The 20,730-nt window shown below is 37.9% G+C and overlaps 1 protein-coding gene across 1 annotated transcript in view; it reads left to right on the top strand.

Moving 5' to 3' along the window:
- The first annotated feature begins 2,886 nt into the window (after positions 1 to 2,886).
- The window catches only part of fign (fidgetin), a 64,244-nt gene continuing 46,400 nt past the window's right edge, over positions 2,887 to 20,730 (top strand). The window contains exon 1 of the mRNA XM_056755909.1: positions 2,887 to 2,935. The gene's annotated coding sequence lies outside the window, so the exon portion shown is untranslated. The remainder of the gene's footprint in view (positions 2,936 to 20,730) is intronic.

The raw sequence follows: 20,730 nt of genomic DNA, 5'->3' as shown, positions 1-20,730 counted from the left end.
CTCACGTACTGAAAGCCCCGGTAGATATGTTATGATTCATATCCAAGAAGCATTTAGCTGACTATTTCTTTGTTTGCCAATGGCTTAATTATGGAAGCACTGTAGCGTTGTGTCTCCCCAGAGGGCGACTTGTTGGAGACAAGCCAAGTGCATTTTTTATTGCGCCGTGTGTGTGTTTAGACGTACAGCTGTGTGTGTGTAGTTTTGTAGATGGTTATTAGAAAACAGCTCGCTGCCTTTCAGCCAGTTATCATCTGTGTAGCGTAACCACACTTTTGACTGTCCGAATAAAATTCGTTCCAGTTTGCAGCAGGGGTGGGCGGTGTGATCATGTTTATGAGTAATGCTGTTTTACAGTAACTGTATACATCACAATATAGTTACTTTAGCTGGAAACTCAATGAAAAGAGAGCATGTGTGTGTTTTCGTTCAAGACAAAGTGAAGATGCCTTATTTAGAAAAAAACAGAACCCGTGTAGGTTCATGACAGAGAACATTAAAATAATGAGCCGAGATCTGTGTAGAACTTGGGAACAGAACTTCTCTCAATCCAAAACGAAAGATTAAGACATAACTCACAAAAAAACTGGCACAAATTCTGATCATAGTAGTTTGTAGTTTGCAAATCCAGTAAATATTTCTGACTCAAAAGCGCTCATTGTGTCAGCCATTGTAGCTTGTGATTCCAAATAGAGTAAACATTATCTCAGTTATTTCTCATAGACACGATTGAGATTCAACGGAGAGAAAATTGAAACTCATCTGTGTCTTACATATTTCTTATGCTAGAAGAGTCAGAAATCTCACAAACGTGTAAGGAGGTGAAAAATGAGAGAGAAGATGAACCACCAACCATACACCGGCCCAATGGCGGAGTCCACGTGGCGTGACTGAGGCATGCGTGCGTTCTGTCTTTCCGGCGCTCTGGGTTGTTTTTGTTAACAGTATTTCAACGTTGCTCCAACTCCAAAAAAGCAAAACCTTGTTTGTAAATAATCGCCAAATTTAGATAAATGAGCTACAGGAAAGCTATTAACTACGTATAATCAAACGTAATAACCAAAATGCAAATAATATAATTCAATGAGGTTTTCCTTTTTTATCTTTTGGAGTTAGACACTATCACTCAACGTTGAAATAATGTTAACAAAAACAACCCAGAGCGCCGGAAAGACAGGGCTCGGCCACGCCACTTGGGCTCCGCCATTGGGCCGTTGTGTGGTTGGGGGTTCTTCTTCTCTCTCATTCTTCAACTCCTTGCAAACTTCTCCGTCATTAAAGATTCAGAAAAGATCTCAACGATGTTTTAGAGTGAGCTCAGATTGTCAAGTTTGCAATCAAAAGTCCAATAATTGATAATCTCAATTTGAACTCAAACATTTCTTATCAAATCGACCCAAATCCTGATTATTTTACCTCTACAATCCACATTATTTTACACCTTCAGACTCAAACACAATGGACTCAAATTGTCAATAATTCATTAAATAAAAGTATTTGTCTTATTTCAAATGATTTTAACTAATCTTGAGGCCAAAGTCTCCGAGGCTCTTTAACTGCATCTGTGATGTTATTGGGTGTTTATTGCACAATACACGTATGAGAACAAATCTTTTTGGTTTGTCTTTCATAAAAATGCTGTAACTTCTTTAACTCGGTTTCTTTCTGTGTGTTGTCACAGTTTGTTTTTCATCCCCTCCTCTCCAGCCTCATGACCGCTGCTGGGTGATGATGACATTAGGTTGATGTCACTTTGTAAAGCTCTTCTGTATCCAGCAGTCAAACAATGGCAGCACAAAGTGGAACTACAAAAGTCATTCAGTTCATTTGTGTCCTCTCGTCTTTTCTAGACTTTGTGCTTCTGAATACAAATAGCTTCTTTTCTTTATTTGTGTTATCGCAGTTGAATGTGCTTTACCTCTGTGTGTGTGTTGGCTTTTATAGCAGTTAGCTCGACTTCTCCCTCAGGCAAGACGCCGGTGTTTCTGAGCAGGTACAGGTTGGATCCTCACACACACACACACACAGACACACACGCTCTGCTCTAAATGCCTCCTGGCTCTTCCCAGCACACAATATGATCATTGAGCTTCACAATGCTTCTGACAGAACTGATTTTAAAATGTTGGCAGTTGCCTATTTTCACAGACGAAAAGCGGAACATGTGCTGTGTTCAGTCTGTGAATACCGTTGGATCCCTTCATTTTTGTGTGTGCGCGTTTTGTGTCTTGTGAGACAATAACGGTGGTGCGTGTATTTGTTCTGGTTCCAATATTCCAAAGAATTCTGTATGGAATTCTCATTTCATTCCTGTGATCTTTTATCCAGCATCTCTCCGCCTCTATCGGCAAAATCTGATTCACTTTGAACCTTCAAGAAGAGGAAAATGTTACTGCTCATGTTGCTCTTTCAAAGCTCAAGAGAGTTGTTGGTTGTGTTTCATTTAAGTATCAACTTGGTCTAAGATGTTTAATGAGGAATACTTTAAATCCATGAAGAGTGTGGAGGTGTAAATCAAATGTAGATTGTAGTAAATGCGATGAGAAATGAGAGTTCATATTGAGATCATTGACTTTTGATTGCAGACTTGACAAATCTGAGCTCGGTTTGACACACTGTTGACATTCTCTTCTGAAACTCTAATGACAGACACATTGGCGATTGATTTCTTCTTCAGGTGAAATATCTGAGACGCAGATGAGAAAAGGTTCCATTTGCACTCCATTTCATTAATCAAGGTAATACTTAAATCTCATCTGTGATTTCTCATTCTAGTATGTAATTCTGTGTTCATCGCAGGTGTCAGACGGTCAGTGAAAGGACTCTTAAGTGTGTCCCCTGAAGTTGAGATGGATGTTGTTACCCGCCGTTATGCCCGCTGTTGCCGTTACATGCTGTAACGCCGCGAGAGCTTCTTCAAGAACGCTTTCTGTAGGTATGTGAGTGTGTGCATGCGTGTCAAGCTCTTAGTCACTGTGTGAGATGACTCAAGTCTCGTAGATTACCCCCGGCTCACAGCGAGAGAAATGGAGAAATGTTGAAAGTGATAGACAGAGCCAGGTGCTCGGGGATGCAGGCGACTCCATGCTCACGCACGTCCGCTCCAGAGGCTCGGAGGGGGCGATGCCTACCGATAATGGAAGCAGCAGTGGTTGTGGCCATATTGATTGCTCGGGCCACAAGTTTATTGTTCTAAGGAGTGACTAACAACAACCCGCTGGGTTGCGGCTCCGTCCGGCGCGACTGTCTCAGACACTCGGGCCACGAGAGCCGTGTGTTTAATTGTTTGCTGTGTCGGTTGGGCCGCGGTAGGAAGTCCGCGGGGAGATGGGCCGATTCAGCCTTCTGACCTCTCTCTCTCCACAGCGTGATGCACTGATTGAGACGAGAACCTATCAATGGTGCTCCGTCCCCTCTGCGCTCCAATTAACAGACAGAAACCCTGGTTCGCTCCTTACAGAAGGAGCCGGAACACAGCGGAATAAAGAATCACGCTTTTCACCCGGCAAAGAACGGAAAGATCCGTGTTTGTTTTCAATTAGGATTGGAAATTTTGGTGTTGCTGTTAGCGGTTGGGGCGATCTGAACTGCTGATGTGATTTGAGTTGGATTCTCATGTCATCGCAATGAAATAAAACACTGAGAAATTTAGGTGTTGTTTAAAATGGGATTGTAGTCAGTTTTTAAGGGTTGGTACAATATTTTGTTGCGTTTTTTTACGATGTGACGTCTGTTTAAATCTATTGGTTTGAGCTGCATAAACATATACAGGGCTGGGGTGGGACCAAAAAGCGACCAAACCAGCCCTGAACATCTGCCTGTATCATGTTTTAGCGTTTTTCAGTGCTTTAGAAAGTTAAAGCTTTAATTTCTTTGTTCGTTTCTTATTTTTATGTTAAAATGTAGTTTTATTTCCTAGTTACAAAGCTATTCAATCTTTATTCATTTACATGCAGAATTTGCAGTTAAACGTTGAGCGTCGTCAATTCTATAACAAGTAAAAATATTGAAAATTGTTAATGTTTTGTAAATAAATCTGTTTAGATATACATATTTTGTTATATTTTTACATTTTACTATACGAATAAAGGAAACAAAAAAAATATAATAAACAATGGAATATAAAGCATTGTGATACTACTGTTTCGTGAACCCAGTATTATGTATTTTATCGAATGGTGAGCTGACTATGATTACACATTGATTGGCACCAAAAAAAGATATGCTGTATTAATCTATCCTTTTTATTTAATTCGATTTTTTATGTAATTTATATTTTATAAATCAAGTACAGAAAAGTTCTTGAAATGTACGAGATAATTGAAGAAAAAAAAAAAGATACACCAATTCGTCAATCAGATCATGAAATGCAATCATCCAAATGCAAACTGTATACATCACAAATGTCATTGGCTGACGTCTGCAGTATCACATAAAAAATCCAGACAGGATTGATCGCAGCACCAGATTCACACAGAAGAAGAGATGAGTTAATTTCAGGTGACATTTCACGAGGGATGTGATGCCCAACCATGAACAAGAACCATTCGGTGCAATTCCTGCTCCGGTGCTCAATCACACAACTAAATGTAGATATCCAACCATCTTCAAATGAACAAACACAATTTGGCAAATAGTACAAAATGAAATTGAGCATTGTGCGCTTTCCAATCCACGCGCAGAGCTCCCTGAGGTCCCTCCCCAGGGCCCGCTGAACGGCCAGAGAGTCTGCCTCAATCCTCACAAACATTATCTGCGAGCGAGTGAACTCTATTTGGGAATTGGTAAAACGCACGGTGAGAGAAATAGACTCGGAATAGAACAGGCCAGCAAATTCCATTTCACATCTGAAGTGGCAGAGCTGCAGAGAGATCATTTGGTTTGGAGTGAGTAAACACAGAAGACTCCATCGCTCACAATGACTTATGTGAGCGAGTGTGTGTGAGTGTAAGAGAGCGAGGCATAGACTGCAAACCATCAGGAAGTACTTTAGCTGTGTATGGATACTCTGTGTGGCTTAAGTAATGTTGTTGTTTTTTTGGGGGCTGGTATAGTTAACTACCTTACTAACACTTGTCTGTCTAAATTGTGTGGAACGAAGACGGTTTATTAAACTGAATCATTTTTATCTTTTGTTTGGGTAAGAGTTGTTGTAAAGACTTAAATTTATGCAATGAGTTTAGTTTGAACCACTTAACATACAAACTCCATTCAGTCTTTAGACGATAGAATGAACAGAATGAAGTGAGAAATATATTTTTTATCATAATGACTAATCTGATGTCAACAGGGTTCTTGAATGGGTTTTTAGTTTGAAGGGGGTTTTAGTAACACAAACTCACGATTATGCCATATTTTGTTCCACGGTAAGACATTAAACACAAAAGTAATACATAGATAATACATAATATATATTTTTAAAAGCTTATACTCGTCTTTAAATATGTAGTTTTGTAGTGGCTACAGTCGAATGTCATAAAGGCATGAAAATGTGGATGTAGGTTCATTTATAAAGTAATTCCTTATAAGGGAACATGTTTGTAACAGTGTTTGGCAAGTTACTCTGAAAAAGTAACGAATTACTAGTTACTTAATACATTTAATAGTGTCATTAGATTACTGTACTAATGACTCTCTCCAAAAAGTGTTTAGTTACTTATTACTAATTATCTCTATATCCTACATCAACCTTGATTAGAATTTATTCGAGGGTAGGCATGAAACGACTCTTTTAATTCGACTCTTTTAATTCATGTGTAGTAGAGTAGGCGGGGCGAGACCGTGGTTTGAGTCCGATGAGTTATTGTGAATGAGCGCTAGCTGTGCGCACACCGGGCTCGAATCACGTAGGAGATTGGGAGCATATAAAAGGAACGAGCGACCGGACCGTCGAAGAGAGAGGACCGGGCCAGAACATATGTTACGTTTATATTTATGTTCTTGTGTTTTGTATTCTTTTTGTTCGCCGGCGGTCGGCCGTGAGGGGCCGTCGGCCTTTTTTATTTCTGTTAATAAATGTTAAAATGTTTGCCGGTTCCCGCCTCCTTCCTTCCATGTCTTAATCTTATTACATCATTCAAACAAATAATATAAAACTACATAAAGTAGTATTATTAACTGACTAAAGTATTACAAATGTGAGAATTATACAGTAAAGAACCGACTTTAAAGTTAGACTTAACTCCATTATTGCACACATGTCTTACAGTATTTACTTCAATTACATCAGAAGTAATCCCTTACTTTAGTTTCTCAATGGAAAAGTTATTAAATACAGTAACTAATTACTTGAACACTGGTTTGTAATACAGTTTTGATGAGTTGTAAACTTCACGTTGATGTTGAGCGACTGTGGCGTAGTTTGTTTATAGCGTAATTTGTATTTAAGCTTCGAAAATCAAGTTGTCTTTTGTAATGATTATTTTGATAGAAAAAACATGTATCATAAACCCTTGTTGGTCACAGAGCTTCTATTCTGTGATCATCTCAAAGCATGTGGAACATCATAAAGGTTTTTTAATCCAAGGATCCAGAGGAAAACATACTTCATCACTTCAGCACTTTATTATCAAACCAAATTGTGATTGACTGTTTTTTATTTTGCCTTTAGTTTATACAAAATCAACGCTTCTGACCTAATTACCTTCAACTTTAGCAATATTCTCTCACTGTTTCAAAGCACTTCTGTTTCCTTTAGTAAATGTTGTTTATGTTTTTCATAATGGGAAGGATACAAGTGACTTGTAGACCTTGAGCGCATTTCCAAATTCTTCTCTTGGCTGTTCAGATCCATAATGCAAAACATTTCAGGAGGAGACTGCTTTACTTTGTTGTTCTGACATTGAGAAAAAGAGTTTTCTATCAGCTCTCCCCCAACACTTAAGTCAATATATTGAGCAGGAGTACATTTGTGTAATAGAGGTAGTAGAGGAGGCTGTAATGGTGAGGTGAAGCCTCTATTTACAACCGTATATTAGAATTCATGTTTACATTGATCAATGGCGTTAATATTTACATTAAATACGTTTTCCTAAAATACTTGGTAAACATGAACACAAAAGAAGATATTTTGAAGAATGTTGTTAACAGTGCCTTATTCACTTCTATTGTAACCAATGCAAGTGAATGGGGTGCTGTTCTGTTACAAACATTTTTCAAAATATCTTCTTTTGTGTTCTTCAGTTTTTAAATGACATGAGGGTGAGAAAATGATGACCGAATTTTCATTTCGAGAGTTAACAACTCCTTTAACCGTTGTTTGCTTAAAGAAGTGAATAAGAGCATAAGAGTATATTTACATTTCATCTAGCCGAGATTGTGTCTTTTGTTTATAAAAATGAAATATAATTTGTTTACATTTTAACTCATGTTTATACTTAAGACGATTGACCTGTCTGTCCTCTTTAAAGATGATATGGTTAAAGTGTTTCAGATCCAATTCAAGGGAACCCGATGTGAGGTAAAACTTTGACATGAATCGACGGTAGAAAAAATCTTTATCGGCATATGCTAATGGAAGTAATTGAAGGAGCAGTGACTGATCATCATGCTGGGAATAAAGTTATTTCATTAGACACAAACACTGAATGACAAATTATTTTAATGATGTTTACAGACAAAAGACACTCAATTCAATGTAAAAAGCACTTCACAACCCTTTTTATATCCTTGATGTGAATCTTTAAGTGAAACAGAATGTAGAATTAGGGATTGTGAAAAATGTATAACACATATCGGAATAGAGCCGAGCGGTCATAGGGGTGAGGTTGAAAAGTGGGACGGATGTGACAGGTGTTCAGTTCATTATGAGTAATGTGCGCTGATCGTTTCTTCACTATATGATCAGGAATATGCATTTCAAAAAATGACAAGTGGACTTAAAAAGTGTTACGGCCTAGGTTGGAAAATACATTTATTCAGAACTATGTACATTAGAAAGTGTCTGAAAGCGGCTCTATGGGAATGTTCATTCATTATGAAAATAACTTAAAGGTGTAGTTCACCAAAAACAAAAAATCTGTCATTTATTTAATTTAAAACCTGTATAAGAGTCCTTTATTCTGTTGAACACAAAATAAGATATTTTGAGAAATGTGTCAGTGGTTTTGTGTTCATAAACTGGAAGTCAATGGGGGTCAGTTTTTAAAGAAGATATTTTGAGAAATGTGTCAGTGGTGTTGCGTTCATACAACGGAAGTCAATGGGGGTCAGTGTTGAAAGAAGATTGTTTGAGAAATGTGTCAGTGGTTTTGTGTTCATACAATGGAAGTCAATGGGGGTCAGTGGTGTTTGGTTCCTAACATTCTTAAAAATATCTTCTTTTGTGTTCTATATAATCAAGAAAGTCAAATAGGTTTGAATGACACGAGGTGTGAATAATGACATAATTTCAAATCTTTTAACATTTAGATTATTAATGTTTAGCTTAACATTTATTGTTATTGACTTTGAAGGAAAAGTGTTCACCAATAGGACTCGATCAAACAAGGCGACTTTATTTCATTGTGATTTATGTGTTTCATTCTGATTCAAGCATGTCTTGTTAGAATTGTTTTAACTTTGTAGAGTGAATTTGAGTTGTAAATGACCTCGCCGTAATCATGAACACAAGTTAAAATGTCTATTTACATTATTATTTATAAATAATCTTTGTGCTATTCACCGATGCAGATTGTCAGACCCTTTCACACCATATGTTTTTCAAGAATATTCCAGCTGTGAAAAGGATGCTGGACAAGAACGACGATGGCGGCGGCACTTTAGCATGATAGGTAATGATTGTAACTCTCTCTCTCTGTGTGCCGTGAATAGGGAGAGGCGTTAATTGAACGGCCTTGACATGGGTGGGTTTTTCAGGAGTCCCACTTCAACATCGAATGCAGAAAGAGGAAAGAAAAATTGTGTTTTAGTGGGTATTTCAAAACCATGTGCTTTGACCGTGCCTGGCTCAACACTGACCATTGTTACTGAAAATGACATTTCATGGTTAACGGTTGTGACCTTCTTCGGGAAATCTCAATGAGGCTTTAAAATATAACAGGCCTCACGGATTATCGCATGTGTGAATGTACCCGAGACTGCACCACAATGTGAGAACACACAAGTTTATGCAACACACCTACAGTCCTTCAGACTGACAAATTATGTTTGTCACTTGATATCCGCTGTTAGAAAGACTGAAACATATATTTTTTTATTGTGCTTAGAAACGAGCAAAAATACGCGTAGACTGTATTTACAGTATGTGACTAATTATCCCAGAATCTTGCAGTACCTGCACCTCGCGTCTGACATTTGTTCCTACCTTCTTCTCTCAGTCGGTGCATTAAATAAATAATAGCATGTTGGTCTGTATTCCAGATGAGCGCTGTTTCAGTCAGCTCAGGGGGATGTGAATCTGTGAGATATAGGATATATATTTTCTCTCTCAGATTAAGAGATGAGCGGGCGAGAGAGAGAGAGAGGGTGAAGGCCTGGGTTCCCGCTGTCGAACAGAACAGGGCTGAAATGGCAAATCCATCAAAGCAGCAGAGCTTGTCTCACCTGGGGTGGGCTCGGACCCGAGCTCCGCAACGCAGCACACCGCGTGCCGCCAACGGTCTGCAGCAGACCGAGAGAGAGAGACGAGTTTAGGTGTGTAAGGAAAAATGACCTGTGAAAATGTGCATGTGTAACAGGAGGAGTGAGAGAGAGAGAGAGAGAGAGAGAGAGAAAGAGGATGTGCAGGACATGCAGAGAGCGTGAGCGCACTGCCCACTGGCTCAGAGCCAGACTGAACGCCATCGTCCTTCACCTTCCACAGCATCAGTCTGACACACAATTACAATAACTTTACACTCCTCAATCTTTACCTGTAAACACTTTCATCTGTGTGTCACTACACCCTTCACTCTAATACTGTTATCTTTAATTCTGTGTACATATTTAGGAAATGTACAGTGTTATACGTGTATATTTATATTTACATTTACATTTAGTCATTAAGCAGACACTTTTATCAAAAGCGACTCACAGGTGGGGTAAGCAATATAAGCAATTGGGACAGCATAAGTACAAAAGCATAAGTGGAATCAAATAAAGAAGACGTCTCATATAACCTAACACAGCTAAGTTAGTGTTTATTTTTATTTTTTATAAAGTGAAGAGAAGGAATAGAAGTCAGAACTGGTCAGTCAGATGTTGGCGGAAGAGATGTGTTTTCAGACGATTTTTAAAGATGGTTACAGAATCAGGGGCACCATTAGGCCATTTGTAAAACAACAGTGGTCCAGTGTTTCTAATTAAGCCTCAATTCGTATGTATGTTTGTTTTGTGTTAAATACACTCAAACATGAACTGCTTCTGGATCACAGTTACTTACATCTTCCAAAGTGGTCTATATGTGATTATAATAACACTATGTAGCACTAAATTTATGCATTACATAAATATTGATAATATACACACACAAACACACACCCAAAAACACACACACAACAGTAATGTATTATATATAATCCTATTGTTATATACACATATTTAATTTATAAACTGTATTTCAAGTTGCTTATGAATAGTTATATATACCAGTTATATATTTGTGTAAACTGCACACTTATTGATTTATTATCAGATAGTATAAGAAATATAAATACGGAATAATATAAAAAAAAGATGTTTAACCAGTTTAATATATTCTGCCTGTGGAAAGTTTCGCCACGCTTGACATTTCAAATTCTCTTAACAACTATCAAATCTACAGGCTTTTGCCTAATTTTGAAATTACTTTGTTAAATAATGCCACACTTTTGTGTTAGGGAATTTTAACACATTATGTGTTCTTTGAACGCACCATAATTCATTTTGAGTTGCTTTTGTGCAAACAAATAAAAGGGACAACACAAGGTTGCATTAAAAGTAGGATTGTCAAACGATTAATCTCGATTAATCGTATCCAGAATACACTTTTCTGTTTACTTAATATGTGTCTGTGTATTGCATATTAATTGCATTAATTAATTTTGTATTTATAAATACTAAAACATACACATAAATGTATATATATTTAAAATATTTTGAGATATATTTTATATAATGTTTATTAATTTTAATATTTTGTATTTTTCTTAAATATATGTATGTATGTGTATGTGTTTATAAGCGCAATGTTAACATGCACAGTACATAGACATATATTATGTAAACAAAATATTTTATTCTGGATGCGATTAATCACGATTAATCGTTTGACAACCCTAATTAAAAGTAACACAAAGTGTTGTCATTCAATAGACACAGCGATGTGTTGAGATAAGGACAGATTGTGTTGTCTTTAAGAGTGTGGACAAGTAAATGATGTGAATATAAAATCTTGAATGACTAAAATAAATATCAATTGGATGAGTTAACAGAAGATGTTAATGTATTAACAAGTCTCAAGCACACGTGAAAACTGTCTCAAACACACATTCATGATGAACCAGCACGAGACAAAGCCATATGAAGATCAAAAAATGATTGTACAATTCCTATATCTAAATGCTCTTTTGTTTGCTAGTTTTAAAGGACTAATTCACTTCAAAATGACTTTCATTGTAATTTTATATAGGGGTTTATTTTAAAGTGAACTAAAACGATATACTGTTGAAAATAACGATAAAGAATAAATATATGTGTCCAAAGTGGAACTGCATGACTGGACTTACGATGGCAAGTGTGATGAAGCAAAGGAATAAAAGCCTGTTGTCTAGAGGTTATTGCCTCACGTTAGCCACTTTTATCTCAAGTGGATTGCAAACAGTGATGTCTGTTATTACTTCACTTCACCGTTTTTTGTGAAATATTGACTTGAGCAGTCAGAGGAGCAGAACGCACGCAGCAGGTACTGCACTCATAAACAATAAAGTAAACGCTCCCTTCCATTGTGTCATTTGCATATTTAACATCCCCTTCAAAGCGTACGTCAAGTCACGGGGTCACGCGACCATTGTGCGGTAACCTAAGTGACATAATTGTCCGTCCATTCATTGACAAAAAAACCCGTCTGTCGCTTCGCTTAGAAGATTTTACACGGAACGCATTCTGTCACTCTGTAAAATGGAAGTAAAAAACAACAACTGTAGACAAAAGGTGCGCGGGGGGCCGGGGATTGTTCCGCTGTATTTAACATTCACACACAATGCCGCGAGAAAGTGACAATTGCTTATCTCCATGGCGATCAATAATGGCTACGGGTTTAGTACGGCGAGCGCGTGTCTCTAATGCCGAGAGGATGTCATTATTATTTTCTCTCTCCTAATGATGGTCATTATGCACAGCCACTGATTGAATTCCATTTGTTACCTGCGTTTGAGTCTGAGTAGAATAATTACCATTTAAGTGTCTCCATTAAAATTCATACACGAAGACCTCCTGTTAAAAATAACCGAAGTATTCTTTGAATGTGAAATGAATTGCGTTTCGGCCCAGTCCTGATTTAAATACTTGATTAAAGAATGGGGCCGTGTGCGCAGATCTTGATTTCTTACGAGATGCTTAAAACAACTTGTGGCTCTCGTATCCTGCATTCTCATTTAATATTTAATTAAAATGGATCCGCTGCTGGTAAAACACAATCAATAGCCAGCTCTCTGTCGAAATTACATTTTCAACCTCCCGTGCCTCATTCAAAACAAACATTGTTTTTCATTACGCAGAACATCGTCCAGAAACCCTGTTTGTTTGTGGTCAATTTTTTCGCGCCGTTTTAGCTCGATACATGCAAGAGTTGATGTAAAGGAGACATGCTTGACTCTTGCGAATTCATTTCTCAAGTGCACGTGTCTCATTTAGTCCTGAAGGAAGTTGGACATTCTTTCATCATTTACTTTCTTCTGCAGAATACAATGGGAGATATTTTGAAGAACTTTGATAAGCAAACAACGCTGCACCCCATTGACTTACATTGTATGAACACAAAACCACTGGGACATTTCTCAAAATATCTTCTTTTGTGTTCTTCAAAATAATAAGACATGTACACAAGATTCTTTTTTTGATCAAATCTTTTTGGGGTGAACTGTCTCTTTAACTAAAGCGTTGAGGTTTGTTGTTAACTGGATAGTTTCCGTTCTTAAAGGAGTTGTTCACTTTCAACATACATTTTCATGACAATTTACTCATCCCCATGTCATCCAATATGTTAATGTATTTGTTTCTTTAGTTGATAAGATATTAAGGTATTTGAAAACATTCCTGGATTTTTCTCCATAAAGTGGACTTCAATGGACTCCAAACGGTTGAAGGTCACAATGAGTTTCAGTGCAGCTTCAAAGAACTTTAAACTATACCAGACGATGAATAAAGGGGTTAGCAGACCGAACGCAGAACCGCCGAGCTGTGCAGCGTAGCGCTATTGTCTGTAAAAATTAATATATCGTTTTCTATGAGTGTACATAGTGTCGGCGCTATGCTACAACTGTTCTGTATGTATTTATCTGTTTAGGAACCACATTAATAGTGAATTTGTCCTAGATCCGCATCCGGTGTGCACCCCCTTAAAGGCCTTATGTAGCGAAACTCTCTGTCATTTTCTCAATTTTTTTATATGCTTTATAAACACAAATGCTCGCCTTCCTCTGTTCTGCGATGTGCGTTCATGACTTCACGTAATTACGTTGAAAATGTCACGCTTGACGTAGGCGGAAGTATCAAGTCAGTGTTTACAAGTTGAACGTGCAAGATTTCAATGTAATTACGTGTTACGTGAAATCATGGATGCGCATCGTAAAACAGAGAAAAGCAAACATTTGAGTTTATAAATCATATATATAATTTTTTTTAGAAAATCACTGATTGTTTCGTTAGATAAGACCTTTATTCATCGTCTGGTATGTTTAAAGCCATTTGAAGCTGCAATGAACCTGTCATTATGACCTTCAACCGTTTGGAGTCCATTGAAGTCACTATATAGAAAAAAATCCTGGAATGTTTTAATCAAAAAACGTAATTTCTTTTCGACTAAAGAAATAGACACATAAACATCGTGGATGACATGGGAGTGAGTAAATTATCATGAAAATGTTTGTTGAAAGTAAACAACTCCTTTAATTCAGGTGAACCATGTTAAACCACAAAACTGTAGGCCTATATTTTGTTACAGATGAATTGCTTATACTCATTTTCATCATTATAAAATATTGAAATGAATTTTTTCTGGATTCTCATTTAACTCACAGAAAGCAAAGCGTTTTCATCATAATCTTTTTTTCGCTCGTGAGATTCACCCAATAAGCCACTCGAAACCTCGTAATACAGTCATTTTAGCGCCCCGAGCTTAAGAACAGCCCTTATCCGCGGTCAAATCGCTCTACTCGTGGCTTATTGCCGTAATAGACTTTCGAAGCCTATTGGATTAATAGTAAACATTCTGTCTCCAGTTACAGCTGCTTGTTTTCCTCCTCACCAAATATCTCCAGCACCAAGAAAAACATGTCACTTCTAGTTTGTCGCTCTCCCGAAGTCCACCCCTCCATCCGTCCACCCGAGTGGAATTAACCGTGTTTGTGTTGCAGGTAAATAAGGCGTGTAGAACCCTAATACAGCCGTCGTCGGGTAAGAGCCCAGCTGCGGCCAAGAGCCTATCTCACGGAGCGGAGCGCGGAGGAGGTGGGGGGGGGTGCTGGGAGCCGCGGCGAGACCTAATCAATCAATGCCAGATTACAGCTAAAGCCACTTCCATACCCATTAAAGGAGGACAAATGCAGAATTGCAACTGAACAACTTCTAGTTTTAAGCCAACAGTGGGACTTCCTGGTTATTTATCAAAGTCATTGCCGGTGAGCCAGAACGCCTGGCCGCGCGATTGTAGTTCTCAGCAGAGAAGGAGCTCTGTTGAAAGGAGCGCGTTTATGCCCTCAGCTGTGGCGCTGTCAGCCTGCTGGAATTTACTGTAAATCACATTGCTTTTATTGCGAGATTTAGTAGCTTATCCTCTGTGGGTTCCATTCACTGTGAGCTTGTCCCCATTAGGACGTTAGCCGGAGACCATAAAGGGACTTGGCTACACATCATCGTATAACGCCAAACCAAACCTTTCATTTCGCTTTTCTAGTTCAGCCGTTCTTATACTTTCGACGTTGTCGTTCGCGAGTCTATTTTTCGGCCATGATCACTATTACATTTATTTCTTTTGATAGACGAGTTCTAGTTAACAAAAAAGCTTACATTGTTTTATAATGCATTGTTGCATTTACAAGAACACTGGTAAACAAACCACCATGAATTACATTGTAGGGACACAAAACCACTTTTCTCAAAATATCTTCTTTTGTGTTCCACAGAAGAAAGAAAGCCAAACCGTTTTTAAACCACATGAAGCTGAATAAATGATGACATAATTTTACATTTTCGACTGAACTGACCCTTTAAGTACATAATACACATCACTTTATTTAAGTGATGCACCGATTATGTCAATTTTGCCGATATCGATCGCCGATAATTCTTTAACATTGGAAGCCGATAACCGATATATTGACCGATATACAGAATCTAAATATTTATAAAACATTCCCAAAGACTGAAACGAAAGGAAAAAGTGGACAGCTGCTTTTATTTGAAAACATTCACCGCGGAAAACAAGGTCAGCATTAGTTCTAATTTTTCCACTGAAAATCATGAGCCAAGCCTACTTTACACTAGTTAACGATTCTTTAACCTTCAAACTTTTGTGGTATATTTAATAAACATATTATAGATGTACATCGGCAATGTTTTGATAATAACAGTAAGTGAATGATCATGACAGTAAGACATATACTGTATTTTAACTGCAAGCAATGTGCAGATGAACTAGTATAACCCGAGGAAATGAACTAAGATTTATCGGCTATAATATCGGCATCAATTTTTATTATCCGATACCGATAACATAAAAAAATGCCCGCATCCATTTATTGGCCGATACCGATATGGCTGATAATTTATCATCCTTACTTTATTTATTAGTTTATTATCATCGCTAGTTTTCCTTCGGCTAAATGCCTAAATGTAAGTGTAAGTACATTATGGTTCTTCTACAAGTTTCCTTTAGAAGTCTTTATAGATGTCGTACAGCTGTGTGTCAGTGTTGTGAGCGTTTCTGTGGGCGTGCAAAAGTGTTAAAGATTAAAAACGTGTCGCAGCGTTGCATTGAAAGTAAACGCTTCCTTTAAAATCAATAGATATACTTTAATCCCGAGATGAGTAATGTGAATAAACACTTGCATTCACAGTGTACAGCAGAAAAAAGGATGATTGCTTAGCGGATAGTCAGTCAGATCATATAATTGATGTGAAATGATTGAAAATGCATGCTTTCCTCTTCTTTTTGTAAACCTAAATTGTATCTAGCTGTTACACAAATAGACATTCATCTCAAGGATAAAACTCTAATACTCATTTTCCTTGGTAATTTAAAGCATTACAGACCATATTAAAAGGATTAGATGGAACATGTCATGACAAACGGTTTTAAAGCACCCGTTTGGCTTTGATTCCAAAGCATGTGTTTCCATCGAGAAAGAAAGAGGGAGGATAAAAATCTCATGCAATCTCTGCCAAGCCCTGTTGAATTGATGGGAGCTGACAGAGGAGTCTGCAGGCAGAAGGTTAAAAAACAGCACATCACGTGACTGGACAAACCCCTAACCCCGGTCCTGAGGAGACTGTGTGTGTGTGTGTATGTGTGTGAGTAAACAATCTACAAACACATATTCCTATCAAATTAGCCGCTAATGCAGAGTCTACACTGCCCCGATCATTATTACTTAAATGGTTAATCAGTTGAAATCCATTTAGATAAATGGCTGTTGTTAATCACAGCGGGGATGTGAGACTGAAGTGAGGAAAAACACATTTAAGGTGTAATGTCATGCGTTTAAGGACTGTTTCCTCGCCCTGTTTAATGAGTACTTACATAGCTCGCACCGGAGCCAAACTTCATAGGTGAGGAATGAATCGCTGCAGTGATGCTTTACGCATACTCTATGATAATGGTGCAAAATGACATGAGATGTTGTGTTTCACATGAGATGAACATCTCAGCAAGTATGACAGAAACTAATAAATAAAGCAACGCATATGCACACAAATCTAATTTATCAACATACTGTTTGATTGAGACATGTTCTTGTGAAATGCACTTCTGTAAAGAAAGAAAGCACATTCTGTATTAACGCACAAAGTTGCATGCAGTTTTTTGCAATTACTATAATCATTCAGCAGTCAAAACTGGACAAATCAGCAGTGGTTTGACAAGTTTTGATTAAAAATGCACATATAAAAAGTAGTGGTGGGCCGTTAACGGCGTTAACGGCGTTAACGCAGTGAGACTCTTATCGCGCTCTTATTAACTCTTATTACTCTTTGTAAGTCGCTTTGGATAAAAGCGTCTGCTAAATGACTAAATGTAAATGTACTGTAGGAGCTCTTCCAGTCTCAAGTACCACCTAAACGCAAATCATCCCTTAGCTAATGCGGAAGTAAACACAAGTTCATTTTATTGAACATAATTTAATTTTCATCACCAATTATCATAGTAGAACAGCTTTCTCAAGCAGTTTGTGATGCATTTTGGAAACAGTCTTGGAATTAATCTAGATTAATCTAGATTAAAAAAATTTAATCTATGCCCACCACTAATAAAAAGTCATAAATACATCAATATTGAAAAAAAATTTGTGTTGAGAAACTATACCAGGATTGCAATATGCCTAAAATGCTTATATTTCATTTGAGCTGACGGCAACGATCATGTCATAATTTGACTTTAAATCTTATGTGACCCAGGACAACAAAAGGGTCAATATTTTACATCATCTGATGAATAAATAAGCTTTCCATTGATGTATGGTTTTCAGGATAGGAAGGTATTTGGCCAAGATACAAATTTGAAAATCTGGAATCTGAGGGTGCAAAAAATCGAAATGAGGAAAATCGCCTTTAAAATTGTCTAAATGATGTCCTCAGCATGGCATATTACTCACAACAATAAAATCTGGATATAATTACGATAGGAAATTTACAAAACGTCTTCATTGAACATGATCTTTGCTTAATATAATGAATTTTGTTGTTAAAGAATAACTACTACTAAAAACATTCCTGTGCTACTCAAAACTGGTTCTGTGGTCCAATAAAGAAAAGTATGTGAAGTCCACTTGCAGTTTTATATTTTAAACACATATGGCCGTAAAGAGACAAATATTACAGATTGTAGCTTTAATGAAATAAACAATCTATTACTTTGCTTTTGCTCGCATTAATCTTATTCCAGCAGCACATTGACATCCACCGCTGGCGGTGCAATTTGAAAAAAAACAGAAAAAAACAGAGAAAAAAAACAAAAACCAGAGTTAAACTTTATGCAAACGAGCACTGATGCGACTACAAATGTCATTGTGAAGCGTTTTAACAAACACCGCCGTGTTCAAATCTGATGGGTTATTGCTTTAACAATGTAGCGTCAATATGCGGTGTTGTAACTCATCAGAATATTTTGATTCGACAAGCTCAGATGACTAAACATGTTATCAAATTTTCCTCGCGACGAGGGAACGGTGTGTACTCGAAAACTAATTGGCAATTAACGTACTAATCGATACACTAACAGCAAACTGTGGTCCTGCTCCATCCTCAATGTTATGTTATGGTGCATGAGAGTCTGTGAGTGTTTTTAAGGGTTTGTGGTGGATGTAAGGGTAGAACAGGCACACACTCACGTCTGCAGCGTGTGTGTGTGTGTGTGTGTGTGCGCGTGCGTCCGGATGATGTGTGTGTTGACGTGCCGTAGCAAGAGTTCAGGGAGGCAGCTGAGCAAAATAATTTAGAATGTCCTGCCTGCTGACACAAGGACAAAAGGCGCAGAGAGAACTTTCTCATATGCGGCTGGGAGACAATGGCGGCCGTTCTGGCTGGAGTCTCGCAGCGGTTGTTTTCTCGATGACCTCTCGTCCTTAGACTGATGGTCGGAGGCAGCAGACGGCCGGGTTCTCCCGGATCACTCCTGCATTCTGCGCGGGCAGAGCAACACACGTTCTAATGGGCGAATTTGTATCTGTTTAGTGCAATGTCAACCTGGAGATGAGTAATTTGTCTGATCTACAGTTCTGAATGTGCCTGTTCTTAGTTATGTCATTTTCAAAGCAATAATTCACAAATTAAAATTTGTACGATAATTCATTCGCACACATGTGTGTTTATTTCTTTGAAAATAAATAAAGGCTTTTGAGGAAAGCTTTCCAGGGATCATATCCATACAATGGACTTCAACGGGGGGCTGTTGGTTAAGGATTACGAATTTCAGTTTCATCGCAGCTTCAAAAATCTCGACACGACACCAGTCGATGAACAGCGAAACGATTCGTCATTTTTCGAGAAAACTAAAAAAATATATGACAGTTTATGTCTGCTGGATTTTACAAGCCGTACCCCCCCTCCTCCTAACCAGCAAGCTTTCTCAACCCTCATCACACACATATTGTTCAAACATAATGAGGGTTGCGGGGTGTGGTGAGACTCAATCAAATCAAAATTTTGCCACGCAACAAAAGACCGAATGAATGAATGAATGAGCCATTTATATAGAGCGCACGGCTGGATTGGTATCCGGCGTTCGGAGTATGAAGCAGTACGGTAATTATTACCTTGGAGTGCAGCGAGCGGTCGTTTGTTAGGAAGGCTGAATGGAGCCGCGTCGGCTGCCGATGGGCAGAAAATCTCCAAAGGCTTTCAGGCTTTTCTGGAAATGGCCTGCAAACTCATCTGGGAACGCTCAGGGCCAGATCGATGCATCAACCCAAGGCCCCAGCACGCGAATCTGAGAAGGCATGCTGGGACTGTGGCTTCCACACTAGACATCATGTGTCTAAACTCCGGGTCCTCAGCCAGGTCCCCACGGATGGTCGAAAGAGCGCTGGGACGTGCCTGAGACGAGGTGTGGAGTGGTTCTGTCTCGGTGTGATGTATGACAGAACGTCAAAACCAAGATGTGATTCCATGAAAACAAGTCGAGATATGCCCTTCATTTTGAAGCTAACTTGTGTAAAAAAGGATCTGTTTAACACAAGTTATGTATGCAGATTTTGAAAGGATTTCCTTTTTTCCATTTGAGATATTGAAATTACAGACGATAACAGATGTCTACACATATAATTAACCACAACATATTCAACAGTATGTTCAAGCATTTAGGCGTACAAAATAATACAGTATATCATAGAAAATATATACAGAATATATTATATTTGTGCACTAGGTTTTTTTATTTTCGTAAACGTAGCTGGTGTTTGCCTGTGCAGTTGTAGGTGGTTTCCATGCCATTGCTATGGGGATGCAAAGGTGTTCTAAAGGTTCTTTATTTAGAGCATCAATCAATGCATGGTTGTGACTATTGTGTCTCGATTTGATTACTATGGTGGTTGCTAGGTGTTAAATACACAGTGTTAGAGATAAATACACTAAGGAGAGGCCGTGCTCTTCCAACAAATTACAACACATATTTTATATAAATTTGTTAACCAGAATGTAAGTCAAATTGCATGTTTTTGCAATAGAACCATTCAAAGGTTCCCAAAAGAACCCTTTCTTACGTTTTCAAAATGTGAAGGATGTTTGTGCATCAGAAAGGTTCTGTGAATGTTAAATGTTCTTTATTAAACCATCTGACAAAGAACCTCTTAAGATCCTTTATGCCTTGTTGCTTTTATAAATCAACTACTAGCTAAAAATAGG

The sequence above is a fragment of the Triplophysa dalaica genome, chromosome 8, assembly GCF_015846415.1.
Source record: "Triplophysa dalaica isolate WHDGS20190420 chromosome 8, ASM1584641v1, whole genome shotgun sequence".
Taxonomy (NCBI): domain Eukaryota; kingdom Metazoa; phylum Chordata; class Actinopteri; order Cypriniformes; family Nemacheilidae; genus Triplophysa; species Triplophysa dalaica.
Note: the sequence above shows the minus strand (reverse complement) of the source record. Positions and strands in the feature narration are given on the sequence as shown.